Source organism: Ailuropoda melanoleuca, chromosome X, assembly GCF_002007445.2.
Source record: "Ailuropoda melanoleuca isolate Jingjing chromosome X, ASM200744v2, whole genome shotgun sequence".
Taxonomy (NCBI): Eukaryota; Metazoa; Chordata; class Mammalia; order Carnivora; family Ursidae; genus Ailuropoda; species Ailuropoda melanoleuca.
Window position 1 is genome coordinate 25,722,029 of NC_048238.1, and position 23,556 is coordinate 25,745,584.

The 23,556-nt window shown below is 39.8% G+C and overlaps 1 pseudogene; it reads left to right on the forward strand.

The window, feature by feature from the left end:
• The first annotated feature begins 9,465 nt into the window (after positions 1-9,465).
• LOC109489284 lies at positions 9,466-9,997 on the forward strand (annotated as a pseudogene).
• The last annotated feature ends 13,559 nt before the right edge of the window (positions 9,998-23,556 follow it).

The window sequence follows — 23,556 nt, forward strand, 5'->3', positions numbered from 1 at the left end:
TGGAAGGAGCCGAGATGCCCTTCAACAGATGACTGGATTAAGAAGCTGTGGTCCATATATACAATGGAATATTACTCAGCTATCAGAAAGAACAAATTCTCAACATTTGCTGCAACACGGACGGCACTGGAGGAGAGATAATGCTAAGTGAAATAAGTCAAGCAGAGAAAGACAATTATCATATGATTTCTCTCATCTATGGAACATAAGAACTAGGAAGATCAGGGGAAGAAAGGGATAAAGCAAGGGGGGGTAATCAGAAGGGGGACTGAAGCATGAAAGACTGTGGATTCTGAGAAAGAAACTGAGGGCTTCAGAGGGGAGGGGGTGGGGGAATGGGATAGACTGGTGATGGGTAGTGAGGAGGGCACGTGTTGCATGGTGCACTGGGTGTTAAACACAACTAATGGAGCATCGAACTTTACATTGGAAACCAGGGATGTAATGTATGGTGACTAACACAATATAATAAAAAAAAATTTTTTTAAATTAGCTTCAAAATTCCCCTGAAACCTGAGGTAGCCTCCAGTAAGAACAGACTCTAAAACAGGCTGGTAGGGGAGTTGGTATATTGCCCCCCCCAGAAGTCTTCAGTGGTGGGGAAGACTCGCAGCTTTTCAGCAAGTTAGCTGTCATCCCACCAAAGGGTAGAAGTGGCATCTAGTTTCCTCAACCTAATACTCTGTTTGTTACAGACTGAAGGTCTTTGGATTCCTTGGCAACCTAGGTAATATAACCCCCTGGCCTTGAATTACTTAGCCTTGTCCTCAGAAACGATGCTGGACAGAACTGTAAGTAGGTAAGGCTTGTGTTTCTTCTGTTCTTGTTTGCTGCTCCTTCGTTCCTTCTGTTGCCCTTTGGGGAGCCATTGCCACAAGAGGCCCCCTGTTTACAGAGTGTCTTCTCACACAGATCGTACTCTGTCTTCCCTTCCTCTCAGAAACACAGATGGGAGCTCTCTCTTGATGCTCTACTCCAGTTCCATCTAAACGTTCCTTAACTCTGAATGACTTTTTACACAGCTGATACACGAATACATTTATTCAGGAAGCCCATATTGACTAGTTCCTCTGTGTCAGGCACTGTACTAGGCTCACAGATGCCTAGAACATAATCCAAGGCCTTTAGTAGAATAGAGAAGATCAACAAACATGCCAGTGGTTATAAAACAGTGTGATACAATGGATATATGTCACAGGGTTGCTGGGAGAATTAAGAAAATAATTGTAAAGCACTCAGAGCAGTGCCTGGCACAGAATCAGTGTTACATGCATGTTTATGATGCCAGTTACATGCCCAAAAAAGGTTATGCCCTGGGGGCCATAGGAACACATACTAAAGCATCGCATCCTAACCGAAAGTCCTGAAAGCCTGAGCCGAGTTGCAGATGATAAGGGTTTTGCCACGTTAGGATGTAGAAGAGACATGTTCCATGTAGACGGAGCAACATCTGAACACAAAGAGACATGGAAGAACATGACATAGCTCAAGAAGTTCACAAGTTTCATTATGGCTAGAACATAGGCAACATGAGAAGGCACATGGGATAAGACTCCGACTGTAGAGTCTGCGGCGGATAAGTTGCATTCATGGCCTCTATCAGCCTCTATGATGTAAATTGTGCTTTGCGCTTAAGGAATGCGGGGGAGGGGAATGGTTGCTGAGTGGGCAAGTGGCAGTATGTGCCATCGTAGTAACATCAGGAGAGTTGTTGGAAAGTATTTTGAGGTCTTAAGTTCTCTTCAAGTGAACATTATGACCTATGTTTGTAGTGATCTTTTCTTCAGTGAAATGATTAACATTGGGTAAAGCCACAGCATGTTTGAAAGAATATAAAAGTTACTGAACTTTCTAGACTTGACAAGAAAAGTCTGGCAGTTCTTTCAGTTGAGCGCTGCACTTTTCAGGTATTGAGGGTCAACGGTATTGTTAGATCAAGGTAGAATCCTGAATAAGATGAAATACTGAATAAGATACAAGGTCCTGGTTTACTATTCAGTGAGCTATGCTTGATGGGTTAATTAGCTCTCAATGCCCTTTGCAGAGGGGAATCCTACTGAATGCTGTATAGCTGGCATTTCCAATATAAATAAGTCCACCACCCATTCAAGTTCCAAGGAATTGTTTCGGGAATAGTGTGTATGTGTTACAAGACTAACGATTTGAAATGAATTTGGCGGTAAGAATCACAGAAACATACAGAGCAACGTCTTGTTGTGACAGGTACTTCTAACCCCAGCAGATACTTCATGTGCCCTGTAAAAATGCTTTAAAATCCATCAATTTTCTGTTGAAATGTGATTATTATTTGGGGATGCTTAACGGAAACATTTATTACTACAAAGCTGATACATTTTATTTTTTAATGATATTTTCAAAGCAAAATTTGCCACAGTGTCTAATTCTCTAAAACTAAATTTGATTATTCTGTTAAAATTTCTGTGGTATCAGTGTGTCTGCGTGACTTAGTCAGTTAAGCAACCGACTCTTGATTTCGTCTCAGGTCATGATGTCAGGGTCGTGGAATAGAGCCCCCCATCCAGCTCCATGTTCAGTGCTCAGGGCAGAGTCTGTTTGAGGATTCTCCCCTTCTCCCTCTGCCCCTCCCCCCACTTGCGTTCTCTCTCTGTCCCTCTAAAAATAAATCTTTAAAATAAAATAAAATAAAATCTCTGTGGTATCTTAGAAGCTTCATGACCTATCCCTAGCCTGCATTCCCAATCTCACTGGTTTCTAATCCCAATGTATTCTCTACCAGAGAGTCAAAGCACAGTATGGACTCTTCATTTACCTACTTGTGCATCTTCGCCTGCTCGGTTCCTTGCTTCTTGATGTTTTTCTCTCCCTTCTCTGACCATGTGATTCCTCACAGTTGTTCCGTGTCTGCTCTTTCACTGAGGGCTCCATTGTTCCTCCTGTCATAATTAAATTTACTCTTTTTTTTAAACTTCATGATTCTCTTTGTTGAGTCCTCTATTCTATGTGAGCTTGTTTCGCATACTTCTCTGTCGCTGCTCAGGCTTCTCTGTCGTTGCCTTCTGGTTTCTGCCTCCTCCACACCACAGAACCTGGCCTTCAAAACATATTCACATGCTCCTGCTTGCCAAATCTACCAGAAATTTTTTCCATCCCTTTGATACTTTTTCCACTCCTTCATGTAAAGATTCTCTTATCTTCTGCCCAGCCCCTAGAGGACTCTAGGCTTGCTGTTGTCCACCACTTGGGCATTAGCTCTACTGTGTGGGCCATACGCTGCTGTACCGTGGCTGGGTAAAAGGTGCCACGTCGTCGTGGCCCACCACAGCTCTGTAGAACCAGAACCCCAGTGCCATGCGGCAGAACCTGTTATTTAGTCATCACGTTGACCAAAAGAGAAGAAATGACAGCATAGCTAACTGGTTTACATGTCCCTCTTCTGAAACACGAGGTAGTGACTCTCGCTTGTGACAACTATTGGGAGGATTAATGCTGTCTAGCAAACTGCATACCTCACCTAGGTAACTGGTTTCCCGCTTCCCCCACAAAAATGTAAGCTCTGTGAGGACAAGGCATTTTATGTGTTCAGTTCACTGTTGTATCCCTTGTTCCTGGAACTGGGCCTGGCACATAAAAGACACTTGAAAAAAAATGGTTGAATTATTGATGGATGAAGCATATTTAATACACTATAGTCATTCAATGATTTTTTGCAATACTGAACCGCAGGGAATTCTGTACTGTTGTTAATTATTACAGTTTAGCTAAGGAAGTTCATCTGTCCCCTTGTGGTAATTTAATCTGTATGTGATTTTGTGCTTTTACTACAGTTGCTGTTGACTGTTGTCTCTTTCATACTTTTAGTATGTGCCCGTTTTAGCTTGGCTTTATGAGAACTTTCTGTTATATTCTAAATAGGGCATCCACAGGTGGGCTTTTTAGAGAAGACTTGGAAACTTAAAGAAATGCATCATACATATCAAATTCCTTTTGAAAGAAGGCAAAGCGTAAATAGGCAAGAACATTGGATGAAACAGAGATCTCTTTACAGGTAGAGGCAAGTCTTCCTGGCTGTTTTTAAGTCAGCACATATTTTTGTCATTGTTGAAAGACCTTGAACTCCAAATGCATTTTGGGTTTTTTTTTTTTTGGTTTGTTTGTTAGTTAGAGGGAGACAGAGCAGGGGAAGGGCAGAGGGAGAGAGAGAGAAAGAGAATCTTAAGCAGATTGCACGCTCAGCGTGAGCCCCATGCAGGGCTCGATCTCATGACCCTGAGATCATGACATGAGCCAAAATCCAGAGTTGGGAGTTTAACTGACTGGGCCATCCAGGTGCCCCTCCAAATACATTTTGAATGGCAGTTACACAGAAATTGACTAGTTTTTTGCTGAGTGTCTCATATATGAGATTGGGCTATCGATTCCTTATCTCTAGACCCTGCTTCACGTGATAATCCCAGTCATGATACAACCTCTTTGTACGGTGGCTTGTTGGGTGACCAGAAACCAAAGCTAGGTGAGGATTGGGATGCCACTGTTACCATGAAACAGAAATAAACTAAGTGGATCATATGGAAATAAAATCATGCTTTCAGCTTCATAAATGTTTTATTACTGCCAGACAACTGATTATTCACTCTGGTTACTTTCTGGCAGCTCATGTTTTTATTCAACAGCTATTTATCATCTATCAATTTGAGTCCCAGCTTCATACTTAACAGCTGCATATTTTGGGGCACTGCCTCTGTGCCTCAGTTTCCTTATCTGTAAAACAGAAATGAGGTAGAAACTGCCGTATAAAACTGTGGACAGATTAAATAAGCAATCACACTTAGAACAGGCTTCAGCAAACAGAGTTCTCATCAGATGTTAGTTATCCTCCTATCATCCTACCGGCGATACGTTTCCTTTTTATTTACACAAGTTTACATTAAATTGCCATCGCTTGCAAGCAAGAGTCTCAATTTCAGGAAACTGCAGCTCAGAGAGGTAGCATAACCTGCCTGGGGTCCTACAACAAAATGAGTGGCAGATATCTCCGGAGACCCAAATGATCGGTGTCAGGAGTCAGGTGCCCCCAAACAAATGATTGAGTCTCAAGGTTCCCCCGTGCAGCTGGAGTCTGTGTAATTCCTACTGGTCAAAGCAGGCCCACGGGATGGGGGAAACAGCACTGCCTACAATGCGGAGACCCGCTTCCCGTTGATGTTCCCTTTCTATCACAGCAAGCTTGAGGCGCCCAGTAGTTACACCCCTCCATACTGCCCTCCCCACCCTTGGTAAGCCTCATCTCTACAAAATCACCTTTAGACAGAAAGGCTGCAGTAAGGTAGCCCTTTCGTTTCTCTGAATTGTCAAGAACAGAAGAGAGGAGAACATGCCTGTTTCTCAGATGTTGGCCCGCTAGTTGCCTTGCATGAGGCTGCGAGGGGTACCGCGGGATGCGGGGGGAGTAAATCAGTACTCCTACCGGGAGAAAACCTTCAATCTCCCACAAAAGATTTGCCTGGCGCTTGAAACCCTATTATCCCTGAAGATGCAGATGAGGATGTAGACATATCTAAATACACAGAAATATACATATAGATAAAATGTTGATATTTTAAAGGGCTAACTTTATCACCTTATTGCACTGTATGTGTATTTTTATACCAGTTATATCTGACTGTAATGTAGTTGCTTTTTGACCACTTCAGTGCTAGGTTGTAGGGCTCAGAGCTTTACCTATTTTTTTGTTTCATTTAACACACCCTATATCAGGATTATATCTGTCTGGTAGTACAACAGACGGTCTTAATTTATGGTTTTTTATTTATCAGGTTTTCCACAGTGAGCATATATTATTTTAGGATCAGTAACACAGCTAAGCACATGTTTATTATTTTCCCGGAAATAATCCATCTTGAGCTAAATGTTTATGAAATTCTTGATATGTTTCAGGAGCCAAGTTCTAATTATTTTGGACACATTTTTTTCATTTAGAAATTCCATGAGGTTGACATTATTATCTCTAATTTTTAGAGAACAGGGTTCGTTAGAGTAGCTCATTCAAGGACGCCTGGGTAACAAGTAGCATAATCTCCAAGTCTTTGAAGCATACAACAGCAGAAAAAGTAGAGGAAAGAAAGAAAATGATCAAATTCAGATTCATTGTTGGCAGATCCGGGAATGAAGGCTGAATATGTTTGCCAAAATTGTCCTAATAGTATCTGTAGCTTTAATATCTCCATCTCCTGAGAGGAAAAAGTATAATAATAATGGTATCTGAAGGGGAACAGTCACGGCTGACAGGACACATAAGCAATTCAGAAAACAATTTAAGTGAAGTTGAAACCAGTCTGAGCATATAGCCATTATTCTATTCACCTAGAGTTTGCTAGTCATGATTAATTGCAGAGGAAAATGTTTGAAGAATATATCCTTTGAAAAAGTGGCAGAGGTGAATGAACTCAAAAAAGAGCTGAAGATGATTCACATTATTGGAATATAAAATTCTCATGACCCTCAAAGACAGAATTCGGTTCATTCTAAACAGGTCAGCTATTACTGCAGCTGGCTCCTCCCTGCTAAATTTATAACTAGTGCAGACACGGACTTCACACTGATGAGGGATTAGCCGTGTTCAGGTATTCTTCCAGTTCCAGACATCCTTTCTTGCAGCTTCGCTTCCTACTGCATGCTTAACAACTAAGGTCATCAGAACATAGAAACATAGATTTTAGCTTCAAAATTAGTAAGATACTCCAGTGGAAAGAGAAAATAACTCTGAGATGGTCTCCTTTCCTCCTCGGTGTGCTTGTAATCCTGATTTCAGCTTGATGCTCAAAAGGAAACTATTCACATGAAAGTAATCAATTACCTTTAAATTTACTCAAAATTCAAGTAAGGTCTTTTGATTTTGTACAATTATTAGAGAATTTAAATGATCTAGAGACAACTACACACACGCTGCCCCAGAACTTCCAACAGCTAACTACATCTAGCTGGATTGTTTCCACAGGGAAAGGACGCAAATTCAGTCTTCAGTGTCTTCTACCATTTTAATTGTTACAAAGGAGATGCTCACAGTGAGAATTTCTGGTGCTCACAAAAGCAATCAGGTTCTTCCTACTTTGTAAGAGAAAAAGATGATTTCCAGGACAGAACAGGTAGCTCTATGAAATCATCTCTCGCAATGAAAAAATTTTTTTGATGGTGAAAATACAGTTCTGTCTCTTTCAGTCCCATTTTGCTTTCCAGTTACTGCCCCTTCTCTCTCCTCCTTCATGGCCAAACTTTTCAGGACTATTGTCTATACTTGCTTCCCACATTCTCATCTCTCCCATTCTCCTCTACCCATTCCATCTGGCTGTCATTCCCTCATCTTGTCCCTCTGGCAAGGTAACCAACGACTTCAATTACTGCACCCACTGATGTTTTTCTGCCTCTTCTTTACCTATCACCCCTTCCAACAATATAACACCTAGTATGTGCCAAGCTCTGTGCAAGGTGCTGGTGAGAAGTGCTCAGGAAACACATTCGTCATCGGCTGGGTGCTTGTGAGCAACACGCTTGTTACTTCTGCATTCGTGGAGCTGACATTCCCGTGGGGAAACACAATTACTTGAATCACCACATGTTTAAGTTAGAGTTACAAACCCAAAAGAAAAGTGATATGAAACAAAAAGTGAAGTGGGCTGTGAAAACCTTGAATAAAGATCGGAAGAGGTCTTTCTCTTGGTGTTATTTTGGAAATGAAAAAAATGTTGGTTATTTCCTCCTTTTTGAAGCACCATTTCCTTGGAGATCATGACGATATGTCCTCCTGATTTTATTCCTACTTCTCTAAATCTTGCCTTCTATTCTCCTTAGATAACTTATTCTCTGCTCCTCATGGTACAAATGTTATCCTTTCTCTGAGCCCAGCCTTAGGGCCTCTTCTGATCTTACCCCATGGTCGTCGCATTAGTGATGCCATCCAATGCCCAGGGTCAGTGTCTGTCTATTTGCCAATGGCTTTCAAATATGGGTTTCTGACGCATGTTTCACTTGTTAACTCTAGTTTTGTATATCTAATGCCCTTGTTGGCAAGTTAACCTATCTCAAATAAAATGTCCAACTTGGCCTTCTGCCATTGCTCCAGACCAGGCTACCCTCATTCTCTCACCTGGACTAGTGCAGTAGACTCCTAATTCATTTCTCTGCTCACACTCTTACCTTCCACAGTCTATTCACCATGCTGTAGCCATAGTGACTTAAAAAAAAAAAAAAGTAGGGGGCGCCTGGATGCCTCAGTTGGGTAAGCATCTGACTCTCGGTTTCTGCTCAGGTCATGATCTCAGGGTCATGGGATCGAGCCCTGCATTGGGTTCCATGCTCAGCCCAGAGTCTGCTGGAGGTTCTCTCTCTCCCTCTGCCCCTCCCCACTGCTCACACACTCTCTCTAAATAAATAAAGTTTTTAAAAAAGAAAGAATGTCATTTTACCTCTCTTAAGATCGTTTAGATGTTAAATAAGATTAGTGGAAAGCACACATTTTGTTACACGTGCGAAATGTCATGTATGCAGCTTTATTATTACCATGTCATTTATAATAGCAGTATTGGAAACAAAGTTTTCATATATGTGTTTACAACAACGTGGATGGACCTTAAGGGCATTATGCAAAGTGAAATAAGTCAGAGAAAGACAAGTACTGTATGATCTCACTTATATGTGGAATCGAAAAAGGAGAGAACAGGTTGATGGTTGCCAGACTGGGGGTGGGGGATAGAGATAGAGGACAAAATGGGTGAAGGAGGTCAATAGGTACAAACCTCCAGTTATAAAATAAATAAGTCCCGGAGATATAATTTACAGTATGGTGACTATAGTTAATAATACTGAATTGCAATTTGAATATTGCTGAGAGTGATCTTAAAAGTTCTCATCATACAAAAAAAAAATAATTGCTAACTATGTATGGTGATGGATAGTAGCTAGACTTACTAGGGTAATGATTTTTGCAATATGTATCATTATTTTGTACAAATAAAACTAATGCAAGGTTATGAAAAAGGCTTTCATATGTGTCTGTTAATAAGCAATCAGCTGAGGAAATTAGGATATATTCTACCCACTGGAATATTATGCAACCTTTAGAAAAAATCAACTCTGTGTATAGGAAGAGTGTGGGATGAATTCCAAGATATATTATAAAATGTAAAAAGTAGAGTATGAAAAAGTGTGTGTCATATGCTGCCACTTGTGTTTAATAGGTATAAAATTTATAAGATTAAATGTTTCTTAGAGAAATAGCTCTCACTTGCTGACTCAGGGGGAGGGAACTGAGTGGTTAGAGACAGAAAATCTTTCCATTTTATACTCTTTTGTATCTTGGCATCATCTATTCCAAAATATATTTTTAAAGTTTAGTTTTTTTTAAAAAAAATCAAGAACTATACTAAAATCCTATCCTTAAAAATGTTAAGTATAGCTCTTCCTTTAAGTGGCCTGAGGTGATCTCTGAAAATGGTTCACTATTCACTTGACCCAGAAAACCCTACAAAACCATGCAAATCAGGAGGTTCAAATCTTCATATTCACTATAAGAACACACGTGAAACTGCCCAGGCCATGAAGGGTATGCAGATCCGAAGAGCCACCAAGTATCTGAAGGATGTCATTTTGCAGAATCAGTGTGTGCCGTTCCGTTGCTCCACTGGTGGGGCTGGTAGGTGTGCCCAAGCCAAACAGTGAGGAGGATCAGTGGCCCAAGGAGAGTGCTGAATTTTTACTGCGCATACTTAAAAATGCAGAGAGTACTGCTGAACTTAAGTGTTTAGATGAAGGTTCTCTGGTCATTAAGCACATCCAAGTGAACAAAGCCCCCAAGATGCGGCATAGAGCTTACAGGGCTCATGGTTGGATTGACCCACACACAAGCTCTCCCTGCCTCATCGAGATGCTCCTTACTGCAAAAGAGCAGATTGTTCCTAAACCAGAAGAGGAGGCTGCACAGAGGAAAAAGATATCCCAGAAGAAACTGAAGAAACAAAAATGAATGGCCCTGGGACTAAATTCTGCATGAAATAAATGCAAATAAAAGTAAAAACAGGAAAAAAAAAAAAAGAAATGGTCAGTGTACAAACTCATGTACATAGACGGATATACATATACACACACATGCCCACACATGTATGTTTGGCCTGTTAGGCATAGGCTACACAATTAGCTATTCAAATTTTCCTGCAGATTCAAGAAGCAAATCTAAAAGTGTTTTTTAATGGTTTCACTGAGTACTCATTATGTGAATATCTCCGTGCTGTGACCTGCCAGAACAATCCTCTTGAAACAAACTTTTAAAATTTAAGTTGCTATTTGTAGAATATCTAGAAAATAATAACAGCATACACATGTCATAGGTGGAATGATTGAAATTATGTGTTTTTGCTGCACACACCCATACTTGGTGGTTAGGGTCCTGGTTCGTTTATTTTCCCTTTTCTATTCAAGGAACTCTGGCAAGGGAATATGCTAGAATTCATCATCTTGCCTCAAACCTTCTTGATGGAAGAACAATGCTATAAGAGATGATAATGTAGACACAAAACTTAGGTGGCTCAGCCAGAGAAGGTTTCTCTGAGGAAGCAGAGTTGAGCAGAAATCTGAAGCATGAGTAAGAATTGATGAGATGAAGAAGATGAGGAATGAACATAAGCATACATCTCATGTACATTTAGTACCTCCCTCCTGAAACAATAACTGACGGAGAAGACCAAGGAAACCTAAATTCAGATTGTGTGGATAGCAAGATCCAGAAATTAAATGATTGATGCTACAGAACTCCAGAAAGGTTCAGAAACTGTAGGTTTGAAGTATTAATTAAGACACAGATGTAGGTAGGACTGAAAATGAGAGGATATGTATTGGCTGTACAGACACCTAGACACCTAGGTCCCCTCCCCTGGTGGACAAGAGGTACACTCTCTGGCAAGGTTGAACTTTCTATTGGGGTGACTCTCAACTGCATGTTAGAATCATCTGGGGAGCTTTAAAAAAAAAGATTTATTTATTTGAGAGAGGCAGAGGGAGAGAAGCAGACTCCACTAAGTGTGGAGCCCGATGTGGGGCTCGACCCTGAGATCATGACCTGAGCTGAAATCAGGAGTTGGATGCTCAACTGACTAAGCCTGCCAGGTGCCCCTCTGGGGAGCTTTTTAATATTCCAATACCCAGGCTTCCCTCCAAAACAATGAAATCAGTGTATCTGAAGATAACACCTTCTGAATTATTACTTTTAAAGCTACCTAGGTGATTACACTGTGCAGCTCTGGCTGAAAAGCCACTGTTGCTTTACCAGGCAGAACTACTAAAAATGAAGGAAAAATGTGCCAAATCAGCATAGAGACAACCCCACCCCTACCCATACATGCAGAGCTATCAGCCAACACTTTAGTGCCCGTATCATATATATTTAAACATCAGCCAAGAATTACTAAACATTTGAGGGAAGCCACAACCATGAAAGCTACGGACCAAAACAAATGGTTACAAGGCAGGGAACAAAAGAGACTTTTTAAATACCTATAAGTAACATCCTCAGCAACATATGAGAAGGTTGGCTTCCATAGAACAAGAACAGGAAGACATTTTTATAATTCAGAGCATAACAAAGCGCCCCTGGAAATGAAATGTAGATAGCTGAAGAAAAAAATATTCTGTAGGAAAAAGAGAAAAAGAAGAAAAATATTCAGTAGAAATGTTGGGAGACAAAGTTGAGGTCATTCTCCATGACACTGATCAAAAAGGAAAACAGAGGGAAAATAGGAGAAAGAAGAAAATTGGAAAATTACTTTAGGATATCTGACATAAACAGGAAGTACAGAAAGAGAGAACCACTGAAACAGAGTGAACAGATTGAGGGAACTATAAAAATACAAATATGAGAATACCTTTGCAAAACTGAAGGACACAAATTTCCAGATGAATGCCCAACACTGTAGGTATAAAATTACCCACACTGTTATACGTGAGTGCAAGATTTCAGAATGCCATGGGAAAAGAAAAGGTCCTAACAACCCTCGGAGCTAAAAAACCAAAAACAGGTAGCAAAACATAGATTGAGAATGAGAATGGCATCTGACTTTGCAAAAGCAAAACTACAATTTGGGAGACAATGGAGAATTACATGCAAAATTCTGAGGGAAAATGATTTCCTACCTAGAAATCTATAACTTGCCAATATACTAGTTGAGAGGGGAAGGAGAATAAAGGCATTTTCAAATAGGCTCTAAAAATGGACTTTAAAGGTAACTTCTCTGGAAGCTGCTGGAGGATGCTTCACAAAAATAAGGAAATAAGACAAGAAAAAAGATATTGGATGCAGGAAACAGGGGCTCTAACATAGGAAGGGAATAGGGTGATTTCCCAGGAAGATAGTGAAAGATAGTTTCAGGATGGCGTTGTGCAGGCCTATGGAACAATCACTCCAAATTGGAGTAGGAAGACAGAAAATTCCAGAGGGGCTATCTCTTCACACTCTAAAAAATGTTACTGGTAATTTGCTTGATGTGTTTGAAAGTACTGAGAATAAATTAAACTTTTGTTATGAGTTTAGAGATAAATCAGCAAGTAGTCCATATTACACTAAAAACAAGGAAAATGCAATAATTACAAACTCCAGGGGAAACAGAATTATGTACAACAGAGGAAATATCAAAGTATGCTTTGTGGCTCATCATTAAACACTACTTACACCATCATAAATATGTCCATATTAAATATATATTTAGCCAGCAATTGTGATACACCTTTTTTAGAAGAATGGAAAAAAGGGAAGTGTGGAAGGAGAGGAGGAAATGGTGGTGGTGGTATTAAGGGGAAATTTGTGATTTATACCTTTGTCTTCCATAGTACAAAATCAGGGTGTATTATATAAAATTGAAAACCAAGAAATCAAGTTAGAAACTTATGGGGCAAAGACCCATAATTGTGCTTACCAATTCCCATTTCTTTTTTGTATTTCTGGCCTTATCAAAAGGCTACATTTCTTTTTTTTTTCATATTTTTTAATTTATTTTTTTAATAATATTTTTTATTATATTATGTCACCATACAGCACATCCCTAGTTTTTGATGTAAAGTTCCATGATTCATTACTTGTGTATAACACCCAGTACACCATGCAATACGTGCCCTCTTTGTGGTCCATATATACAATGGAATATTACTCAGCCATAAAAAAGAACGATTTCTCAACATTTGCTGCAACAAGGATGGGACTGGAGGAGATAACTAAGTGAAATAAGTCAAGCAGAGAAAGACAATTATCATATGGTTTCACTCATTTATGGAACATAAGAAGTAGGAAGATCGGTAGGAGAAGAAAGGGAAGAAGAAAAGGGGGGTAAACGGAAGGGGGAATGCACCATGAGAGACTATGGACTCTGGGAAACAGAATGGGTATTAAGAAAGGCTACATTTCTTAGCCTAGGTTGGGGCTGTATGATTTTTCAGTGGCCAGTGGGATGTTGTTAGAAGTAATGCTAGTTTCTCAGGCACCTGGGTGGCTCAGTCATTAAGTGTCTGCCTTCGGCTCAGGGCGTGATCCCAGAGTCCTGGGATCGAGCTCCACATCAGGCTCCTCCACTGGGAGCCTGCTTCTTCCTCTCCCACTTCTCCTGCTTGTGTTCCCTTTCTCACTGGTTGTTTTTCTGTCAAACAAATAAATAAAATCTTAAAAAAAAAAAGAAGTAATGTTAGCTTCTCCCAGGCCTTGCCCTTAAAAACCCACCCTCCACCCTCTGCCTTTAACAGAAGCCACATAACCCTGGAAACCATGAGTAGAGATAGAAGCCCTACAAGGTGATGGTACCCTAGATACCATGTATAATTTTATTTATTAATCTAATATAATAGCTATATAAATATATATGCTATTCATCCGTGTTTACTTGGCCCCTTAATGTTTCCTTGACACAAATACCTTCTAAAGAAATGGCCCGTTATTGCTTATGCCTGGCACCAGGCTTCTGACATTGCTGGGAAAGTTGCTAAAAATAAAAATGGGCTTATTGCTCCTGCTCTACCCAGAGAAAGAAGGGGAAGGGGGAAGCATGAAGCCGTGTATGACACCTGGGTCAATCCCCTCTACAGAGCTGTTCCAGAAACTCTACTTACTGCTTCTCTTTACAAACTGCTTACCAGAACCACATCTCATGAGTATCCCATGCGTATCTGTGATGTTTTTTTCATGACCCCAGCATAAATAGGCTCGGTTCTGGAATTTAAGCTAGCAACTGGGGCAAACTCAGTAAAAGTGATCAAACAATATGAATGATAACCTCTCTCTGTATTAGAATGGGAATGAACCCTAAGCAACTATTACTCACTGGCTGCAGGTGCTCACATTATCACCCTATTTTTCTATTCCTAAAACATATTGCTTTCCTTGAATTAAACAGTATGTAAGGCAGAAGGAAGAAGCCAAGAGTAGCATGACTAAATTGCACGTTGGATCTCTTTGCTCATTTTCCCTTCCATTTTTATAATCTTGTTATCTACCCCTCTAAGCTCAGGTAACCGAAGAAGTGGAGTCAAAATGTCTTTGAAAAAAAAATGTCTTTGAACCAAATGCCACCTGTCCAAAAATTTCTTAAGCTGCCATTTCATAGTTGTTTTGCAAATGAAGTAATAAACTTTGATAACTTATAGTTCACTTGATTGTGACTCTCACCAACTTTACAACGAAGTACAGGATTCTTCGGAAATTGAATCCTAATGATTGGTTTTAACTAGATATGACTTGTCTTTTTGATGCTGCCAATTTACTGTATGCAGTTGTCATATTAATTTTTCACTCTGATTAAACCAGTGGAACTTATTTACTTACCAACCTATATTTTTCTTAATTTTAATTTTAATTTATTTATTTTTGTTAAACAATATGAAGCAATTGAATGTTCTAGCTGGGTTTATTTAGGTCCATTCCATTGAACAATTATTTATTGGTCACCTGCTGGGTACCTGGAGAGCAGTAAAGCAGTGGCATAGCAAGGGCGGGGTGGTGGGAGCAGTTCACCCTGAGTGTAGGCAAAAGGAGGTACTTACCTATAAAGAACACAAAACAGTGATACAACTGACTAAAACCAATCTGCTTTTTATTATCAACATGAGCCAGCAATTCTAAACAATGGCAAAGCCTTTTACGGCCCTAGTTTTAAGCAATTGTTATGGATACTGATGAGTTTCAGTAATATATACGTTAGCTTCAATTTAGCGCATATATATATTATGCTCAGTTAGCCAACATACAGTACACCGTTAGTTTTTGATGTAGTGTTCAATGATTCATTAGTTGCATATAACACCCAGTGCTCATCACAACAGCATGTATATATTTTTAATATGCATTTTATTCCATATGGAAGTTAAGAAGGAGAACTCTGGTTTGCTGTCATCCCTGACATGTGTGTAGTCGGCTGCACATATTTGTTTCCTGAGTAATTTCATGACAGTTTGGAATTTTTCAAGCTTGCTTTGAGCAGTGTTTGTCTGCAACCCTGTGGCATTAAGTATTCCTGTGGCCAAACAGTAGATTCAAAGTAAACAAGAAAAGTAATAAATTAATAGATAGATAGATAGATAAGGTAAGTACTGTAAAGAAGCAGCAGAACTTTCACGTTTCGCGTGACCACCTAGAGTTTTATTTGTGTTTAAAATTTAAAACAGTGAAACAGTATGAACTGCGAAGTATCATATTTTTGTTGAGAAAGTATAAGTATTTTACTCCATATCCCATCTGTGTGTATACTCTGTATCAAGTATCTTTAAAGGGGTATGTGAATAACTCCTTAAAATTTGCTTTTACCCTTGTTGTATGTTTCAGTACTAAAATATGAATCAATAAAATATGATTGCTGTTGATTATTACACAATTATTACTGAAAATAATGTTGCCATTTAGAGAAGGAGAATGATCTTCTCCAAGTGTCAAATACGCTAGGTACACAGCCACAACAAAATGAGCCAGACAGACACTCACTACCCTGTCCTGATGCAAAGAATAAATTAGAGATGAGGCAAGAAAATAAATGTGCTAGTGTATTAAGCATATATTTTTATGTACTTAGGTCACCTCTCCGCAAGAAACGTGGTCTTTAATGCCAAGTTGTCTAAGTCCGAAGCTAGGAAGAATGATCCTGGAGTGATTTTTGTCATAGGTCCCTTTAACTCTCTTAGTAGTGGTGTTGACAAATAGTGTAATGGTAATTCTGCCTGAAGTCAGCTTTTGTAACATCTACATGAAGATATAATTCATATACCACACAATTTATCCATTTAAAGTATACAAGTCATGGTTTTTAGTACATTCAGTGATATGTGCAACTATCACTACAGTCCATTTTAGAATATTTTCAGAATCTTAAGAAGAAACCTCTTAATTTTTTTAGCATTTATTGTTCTTTTTTTAAAGTTTTTTATTTTAATTCCTATATAGTTAACATACGGTGTTACATTAGTTTCAGGTGAACAATATAGTGATTCAGTAATTCTATCCATTACTCATTGCTCATCAAGACATGTGCACACCTTAATAGCCATCACCTATTTCACCCATCCCCCCCACCTCCCCTCTGGTAACCATCTGTTTGTTCTCTAGAGTTAAGAGTCTGTTTCTTGGTCGTGTCTCTCTTTTTTTCCTTTGCTCATTGATTTTGTTTCTTAAATCCCACACATATGAGTGAAATCACAATATTTGTCTTTCTCTGACTTACTGCACTAAGCGCCATTATACTCTCTAGCTCCATCCATGTCATTGCAAATTCTTTTTATGGCTGAAAACTATTCCATTGTATATATATACTGCATCTTTCTTATCCATTCATCTATCAATGGACACTTGGGCTGCTTCCATAATTTGACTACCCTGAATAATGCTGCAATAAACATAGGGGTGCATATAACTTTTCAAAAAAGTGTTTTACTGGATCATAGAGTAGTTCTATTTTTAATTTTCTGTGGAATCTCCATACCATTTTCCATAATGGCCACATCAGTTTGCGTTCCCACCAGTAGTACAAGAGGGTCCCTTTTTCTCCACATCCTCGCCAACAGTTGTTGTTTCTTGTGTTTTGTTGATTTTAGCCATTCTGACAGATGTGAGGTGATATCTCATTGTGGTTTTGATTTGCATTTCACTGATGATGAGTGATGTTGGGCATCTTTTCATGTGTCTGTATGTCTTCTTTGTAGAAATGTCTGTTTGTGTCTTTTGCCTATTTTTATTTTTTTTTATTTTTTATTTTTTTTAAAGATTTTATTCATTCATTCGACAGAGATAGAGACAGCCAGCGAGAGAGGGAACACAAGCAGGGGGAGTGGGAGAGGAAGAAGCAGGCTCATAGCAGAGGAGCCTGATGTGGGGCTCGATCCCACAATGCCGGGATCACGCCCTGAGCCGAAGGCAGACGCCCAACCGCTGTGCCACCCAGGAGCCCCTTTTGCCTATTTTTAATTGGATTATTTGAGTGTTGAGTTATATCAGTTCTTTATATATCTTTGGATAACAACTCTTTATCAGATATGTCATTTACAAATATATTCTCCCATTCAGTAGGTTGCCTTTTAGTTTTGTTGATCATTTCCTTTGCTGTGCAGAAGCTTTTTATTTTGATGTAGTCCGAATAATTTATTTTTGCTTTTGTTTCCCTTGCCTCAGGAGATATATCTAGAAAAGTCTTGCTATGGCCAATGTCAGAGAAATTACTGCCTGTACTGTCTTCTAGGATTTTTATGGAAACCCCTTATTTTTTAGCTATTGTTTCCCTATTCCCCTATCCCTCCCCAACTGAGCCCTAAGAAACCACTAATCTACTTTCTGTGTCTGTGGATTTCCCTATTCTGGTCTTTCACTACATGAGATCAGATAGTGGTCTTTTGTAACTGACTTCTTTCATTTAGCATGTTTTCAAAGTTTATCTATGCTGTACCATATATCAGTATTTCATTCTTTTTTATTGATGAACAATATCCCATTGAATGGATATACCACATTTTGATTATCCATTCATCTGTCGACAGACATTTGGGTTTCCACCTTTTGGCCATTACGAACAATGTTGCTGTGAACATTCATGTTCAAGTTTTTGTGTGGACATATGTTTTCATTTCTCTTGAGTGGATATAAACCTAGGAGTGGAATTATTGGGTCACATGGTAACTCTGTGTTAGATCATTTAAGAAACAGCCAGAATATTTTCTAAAGTGGCTGAAAGGTTTTTCACCGTAATCTTTGCCACTGATGAGGCCAAGAAAAGGTTCCAACTGTATACGTAACTTTTTTCTGGCAGAAAAGGAAATTCTTGGATGGGAAAGCATACTGTACTCACAACCAGGAGATGTGGATCATGATCTTGGCCCTGCTTTTAATTATCTGTACAACCTTGTGCCATTTGTCTTCAGTGGGCACAGAACCTCTGTCACTGTATCTAAGTTAAGGGAATTGGATTAGATGTCATCCAACTCTGAACTCCATACCAGAGTAATTAAAGTAGTGTGACATTGTTCAGTTAATCCTACAAACCATTGTACTCAGGTTCAAAATTTTGTTTGGTAAAGAAATAGGATGTGATTTTTATCTCTAGATTATGTTTTATTCCTGTCGCAAACCAAAGATTTCCTATTGTTGCTTATTTCATCTTTTCCTTAGGTAGACCATGTACTGCTAGTTCCACATAGAAAATTCCCATAGCCTAGAAGGATTTCCAATTATCTTTTTGGGCATAGGTCTTTAACTGGTTAGAAAGAACATCTTCACAGAACTGAAATTGGCTTATAAGGCTGCCGAGTTTGAATATGTCACACTGGGCAGAAAAACAGTTGTTCCTTAGGTCCGCGCTACTCAGTGAGTGGGGTCACAGGCAAGTGGCATTGGCACCTCATGACAGCTTGGTACAAATGCAGATTCACAGGCCCCATCCAAGGCCTGCGTGTCAGAATCTCTGGCGGTGGGGTCCAAGAATCTGAATGTTAACAAAATTTCCAAGTGAATCCTCTTCGCACTGTCTGTATTCCTGACTCTCAATGTTATTGTTTCAGACCCTATGCCCTGTGGTCTTCCACTTTAGTATATTACATTCCAAGCTTGTTTCTAGATTTAATATCTAATCGCTTTTTAAACAGAAGATCTGGGCTTCACCTAAGTGTCTTTCATGAAGGGCTTGGAACTAAATGTGCTGCGTTTAGCAGCTGACACTTAATCCATACCAAACAGATGATGTCTAGTAGCAACAGCTGAATCAGTAAACCTTTGTTTACTTTGATCTGGCCCAGAAGCAAAATCACTTCCTCACTAGATAGTTTGTATAAGTGAGCCTGCCTGCGTGCTTTATTTCCCCCTGAATGAATTGCAAAAACTTCAAGCAGTGTATTTCCTAATCATTTTCGGTATTTGTTTCCCAAGGAAGAAATCTGTTCATACAACATGGAAAATGACAATTCCAGAGGTGTATTCATGTGCCTTTTATCAGCGAATGCTCATGGGAACCCTGTGAAGTAGTGGGATAACACTGTGACTTTCAATATAGCACGCTGAAAACGTAGGGGTCACCAGAATCCCCACGGGAAGATCTGGCTCTTCGCCTGACAACAGGAGACTCAAATCTGGCAAGCGAGGAAAACGAGGTCATAAGAATCATTTCTCCATTTGTTCCACAACCCGAGTTCTCATTCTCTGCCAGACACCGTGCCCTTCTCTGGGACTGTGCTTGAGAGAAAAAGTACAGGTGGTCCCTGCAACCATGGGCCTTTCGGTCTTGTGTGGGAGATGGCGATTAATGAATTAACTACGGCAATTAATGTATACTCCTAATCATGAGTTGAGATCAGTGCTCAGGGTAAAAAGGATTCACACAGGTTTCTAAAAAAGGATCTGACCTGGTTGGGAGAAGGAAGGCTCCAGAGAAGTGGCTTGTGAGATGAGAACTGAGAGATTGAGTAGGTGGCAGCTAAAGCAGCATTCTTCAGAGTTAATATTTATTTTCTGCATCATACTTTCATAATACCTAAATTTGTGACTGCATTGTATTATATATAACATATTAGCATATCTATATGTGGATGGAATTCATAATAAATAGAGATTTGGGGGGATGTACGTAGGCCCACTGTTATGATTTGTGAGGCCCAAGGCATGGGGCATGAAATGATTGAATAGGAATATGTGTTGGTGGGTGAGAACAGAGGACAAAGCAATTATTATTTTTCCCTTTCGGGAAAACTGAATCGTCTTGAATGCCAAATAACAAATCCTATTGTCCACTAAAGGATCGTTAAAACCCTCTCCCATCTCCACAACACACAGGAGAATGCTAAACCTACAGGGAAAACTGCCACATGGGTGTTCAGTACGGAGCTAGAACTGCAGCCCTATGTTATCTATTACTGTGTAACACATTATCCCCAGAATTAGTGGCTTTAAAACAGCATTTATTATCTCATTGTTTTTATGGGCCAGGAATCCAGGCATGGTTTAGCTGGTCCTCTGGCTCTGGATCTCCCACAGGCTAAAGTCCTCTCAAGGCCCTGGCTGGGAGAGATCTGCTTCCTATCTTGCTCACATGGCTGTGGCACGATCCACTTCCTCATGTACTCTTGACGGAGGCCTCAGTTCCTCATAAGCTGTTGGACTTCCTTGCTTCCTTGCCATGGGCCTCTCTGTAGAACATTTTACAATATGCCAGCTGGTTTCTTCACAGTGAGTAAGTGGAAGGGCAGGAGAGAGTGCCAGCAAGAGGAGGAGTGCTGGCAGGGCAAGTCAGTCTTATAACCTAATTGCAGAAATGATGTTCTAATCCTTTTGCCATATTCTACTTGGTCGAATCACGTCACTAGGTCCAGTCTGCACTCACGGAGAGGAGATTACATAAGAGTGTGAATACTAGGGGGGCAGGGGTCATTGGGAGTCGTGTTCTTAAGCTGCCTGCCACAAGTCCCAAAGCAATACTTGGAAAACTCAGCAGAAATGAGGTACCTAGTATGACAGTGATTCTTTCCGCCATCTTGGATTAACGTTACCACAGAAAGTGTAAAGCCTACTCTAAACTTTTCTTAATTTGATGTATAGCCATGTACACTGTATTCCATGCAGAATTCTCATTCTGGAGCATTGAACCCTAGCTACTTCACTTACTGCACTGCTCAGGACTTTCCTCACTCTGGGCTTGCCAGCCTCACTGGTAGCCTGCTGCAGGGCCTTATCACATCTGTAGAAGAACATATTTCCTCCATATATAGGCCTGACTGTCCCCTCATTTCACTGGGTTCTCTGCTCAAATATCACATCCTCAGATAGGCCTTCCTTGACCACCACCTCTCCATCCACTCTTCATTCTCCTGTACTGTGCTTCCTGTTCCTCCGTAATGCTTATTACTACCTGACATTCTCTAACACACTTTTTGTTTATGCTTATTGTCTGTCTCCTCCTACGAACGTGTACTTTTGGTCCTAAATTCCAGAGCCTAGAGTAAAACCAACACAAAGGAAGTATTAATAAGTATTTGTCAGAATGGTGAAGGAACTTTTTTATTTAACACAAGGAAAACATGTACTTCAAATTGATGTTTGTATCAGTTTACTAATATGATACATATCCACCTCTGGTTATTAGGAATTGTGCCATCACTTTTTCCTGCCTTGACAATGAAGAAATGCATTATTAGGAATGGGAATGTTTTCAAGGACTTCTTTTGGGAAAGAAGTTGGTATTTAGCAACATGAATTCCTCTAACGAAATGTACTTTTGGTCTTTGCTAATAAATTTTAATTCACTGAGGGAAGAAAAAGACCTTCAGAAAATACGCCACACTGGGAATTATTGATTTCCTGATATTTCCCTTTGCAATGATTTTCTATATAAACTTCGTTGTGTATTTGTTTGTTTTCATCATGAAGAAAAACCAGTGAAGTGCAAAAACTCATTATCAAGATATGTTTTTCCTGGTTTCCACAAACAAATTTATCTCATCCTGTACTGAAAATTCACTTTGCTAAAGTAAAAAGATTGGAAAATTTATTCAGGACCCACCTTAAATGAATGGCAGAAAGAATGTTCTTAGGTCAAAAGCCTCTGAATGCTTTATTTATTTAGTCCGACTCATCTGAGTCAATATTTTAGGGAACATAATGATATGTGAATCAAGACATATGAACAAACTACTGTGAGGTATTATGAGGAACACAAAGATAAGTCAGGCTCATATACAGGTAGATAGGCAATAGTATAAAGTATAATTAAGAATGTGTGTTGTAAGGTGCACCTGGGTAGCTCAGTCAGTTAAGCATCTGCCATTTATAAATGATATCATGATGTATATACTTGGAAAATCCAAAATAATCAATAGATAAATTAGTAGAATTTAACAAGATTGTTGGATATGAAATCAACATTAAAAATCAATTATAGGAGCACCTGGGTGGCTCAGTCAGGCGTCCAACTCTTGGTTTCAGCTCAGGTCATGATCTCAGGGTCCTGGAATCGAGCCCTGTGTCAGGCTTACTGCTCAGCAGGGAGTCTATTTCTCCCTCTTCCTCTGCCCGTCCCCCCTGCTCATGTGTGCGCATGCTCTCTCGCTCTCTCTCTCTCTCTCTCTCTCTCTCAAATAAATAAAAAGTTTTTTTAAAAAAGAGTGCATGTTGTGGAGGTGCCTGGGTGGTTCAGTCAGTTAAATGTTCTACTCTTGATTTCAGCTCAGGTCATGATCTCAGGGTTGTGAGACCAAGCCCCATGTCAGGCTCCATACTGGGTGAGGAGCCTTAAGATTCTCTCTCTGCCCCTCTCCCCATTTCTCTCTCTTCCCTCTCTTAAAAAAAAAAAGGAATGCATGTTCTGGAGTTAAAACTGTATGGCTTCAGCCCACATTTGTTAACCTCTCTATTTCAGTAGTTACATCATAGTGTTGTTGTGGTGGTTAATTTTGTGTCAACTTGACAGGGCTATGGGGTGTCCAGGTATCTGATTAAACATTATCCTGGGTATGTCTGGGAGGGGATATCTGGATGAGATCAACAATTGAATTAGTAGACTGAGTAAGGAAGATTGTCTTCCCCCATGTATTTGGGTTCATCCAATCCGCTGAAGGCCTGAATGGAACAAAAAGGCTGAGTAAGGGGGAAATACTCTCTTTGCCTGATTGTCTTCACACTGGAACATCACTCTACTCCTGCCTTTGGACTCAGACCTGGACTGACACATCATCAGTTCTCCTGGTTTTTCATGCTGTTGGACTTGGACTGGAATTATATCATGGGCTCTCCTGCTTCTGGACTTCTCAGCCTCTGTAATCACCTGAGCCAATTCCTTCTAATGAGAGAGAGAGAGAGAGAGAATCTACTGGTTCTGTTTCTCTGGAGAACCTTAATATAGTTGTTGAGTTAACTGAATAAGTTAATGTAAAGGGTTTTTTTTAATCAAGGTATAATTGACATGCAATGTGATCTTAGTTTCAGGTGTACAACGTGGTGATTCATAAACTCTATACATTACTCAGTGCTCACCACAATCAGTGTAGTCACTCTCTGTTAGCATATAACGCTATAACAGTATTATCAACTACCTTCCC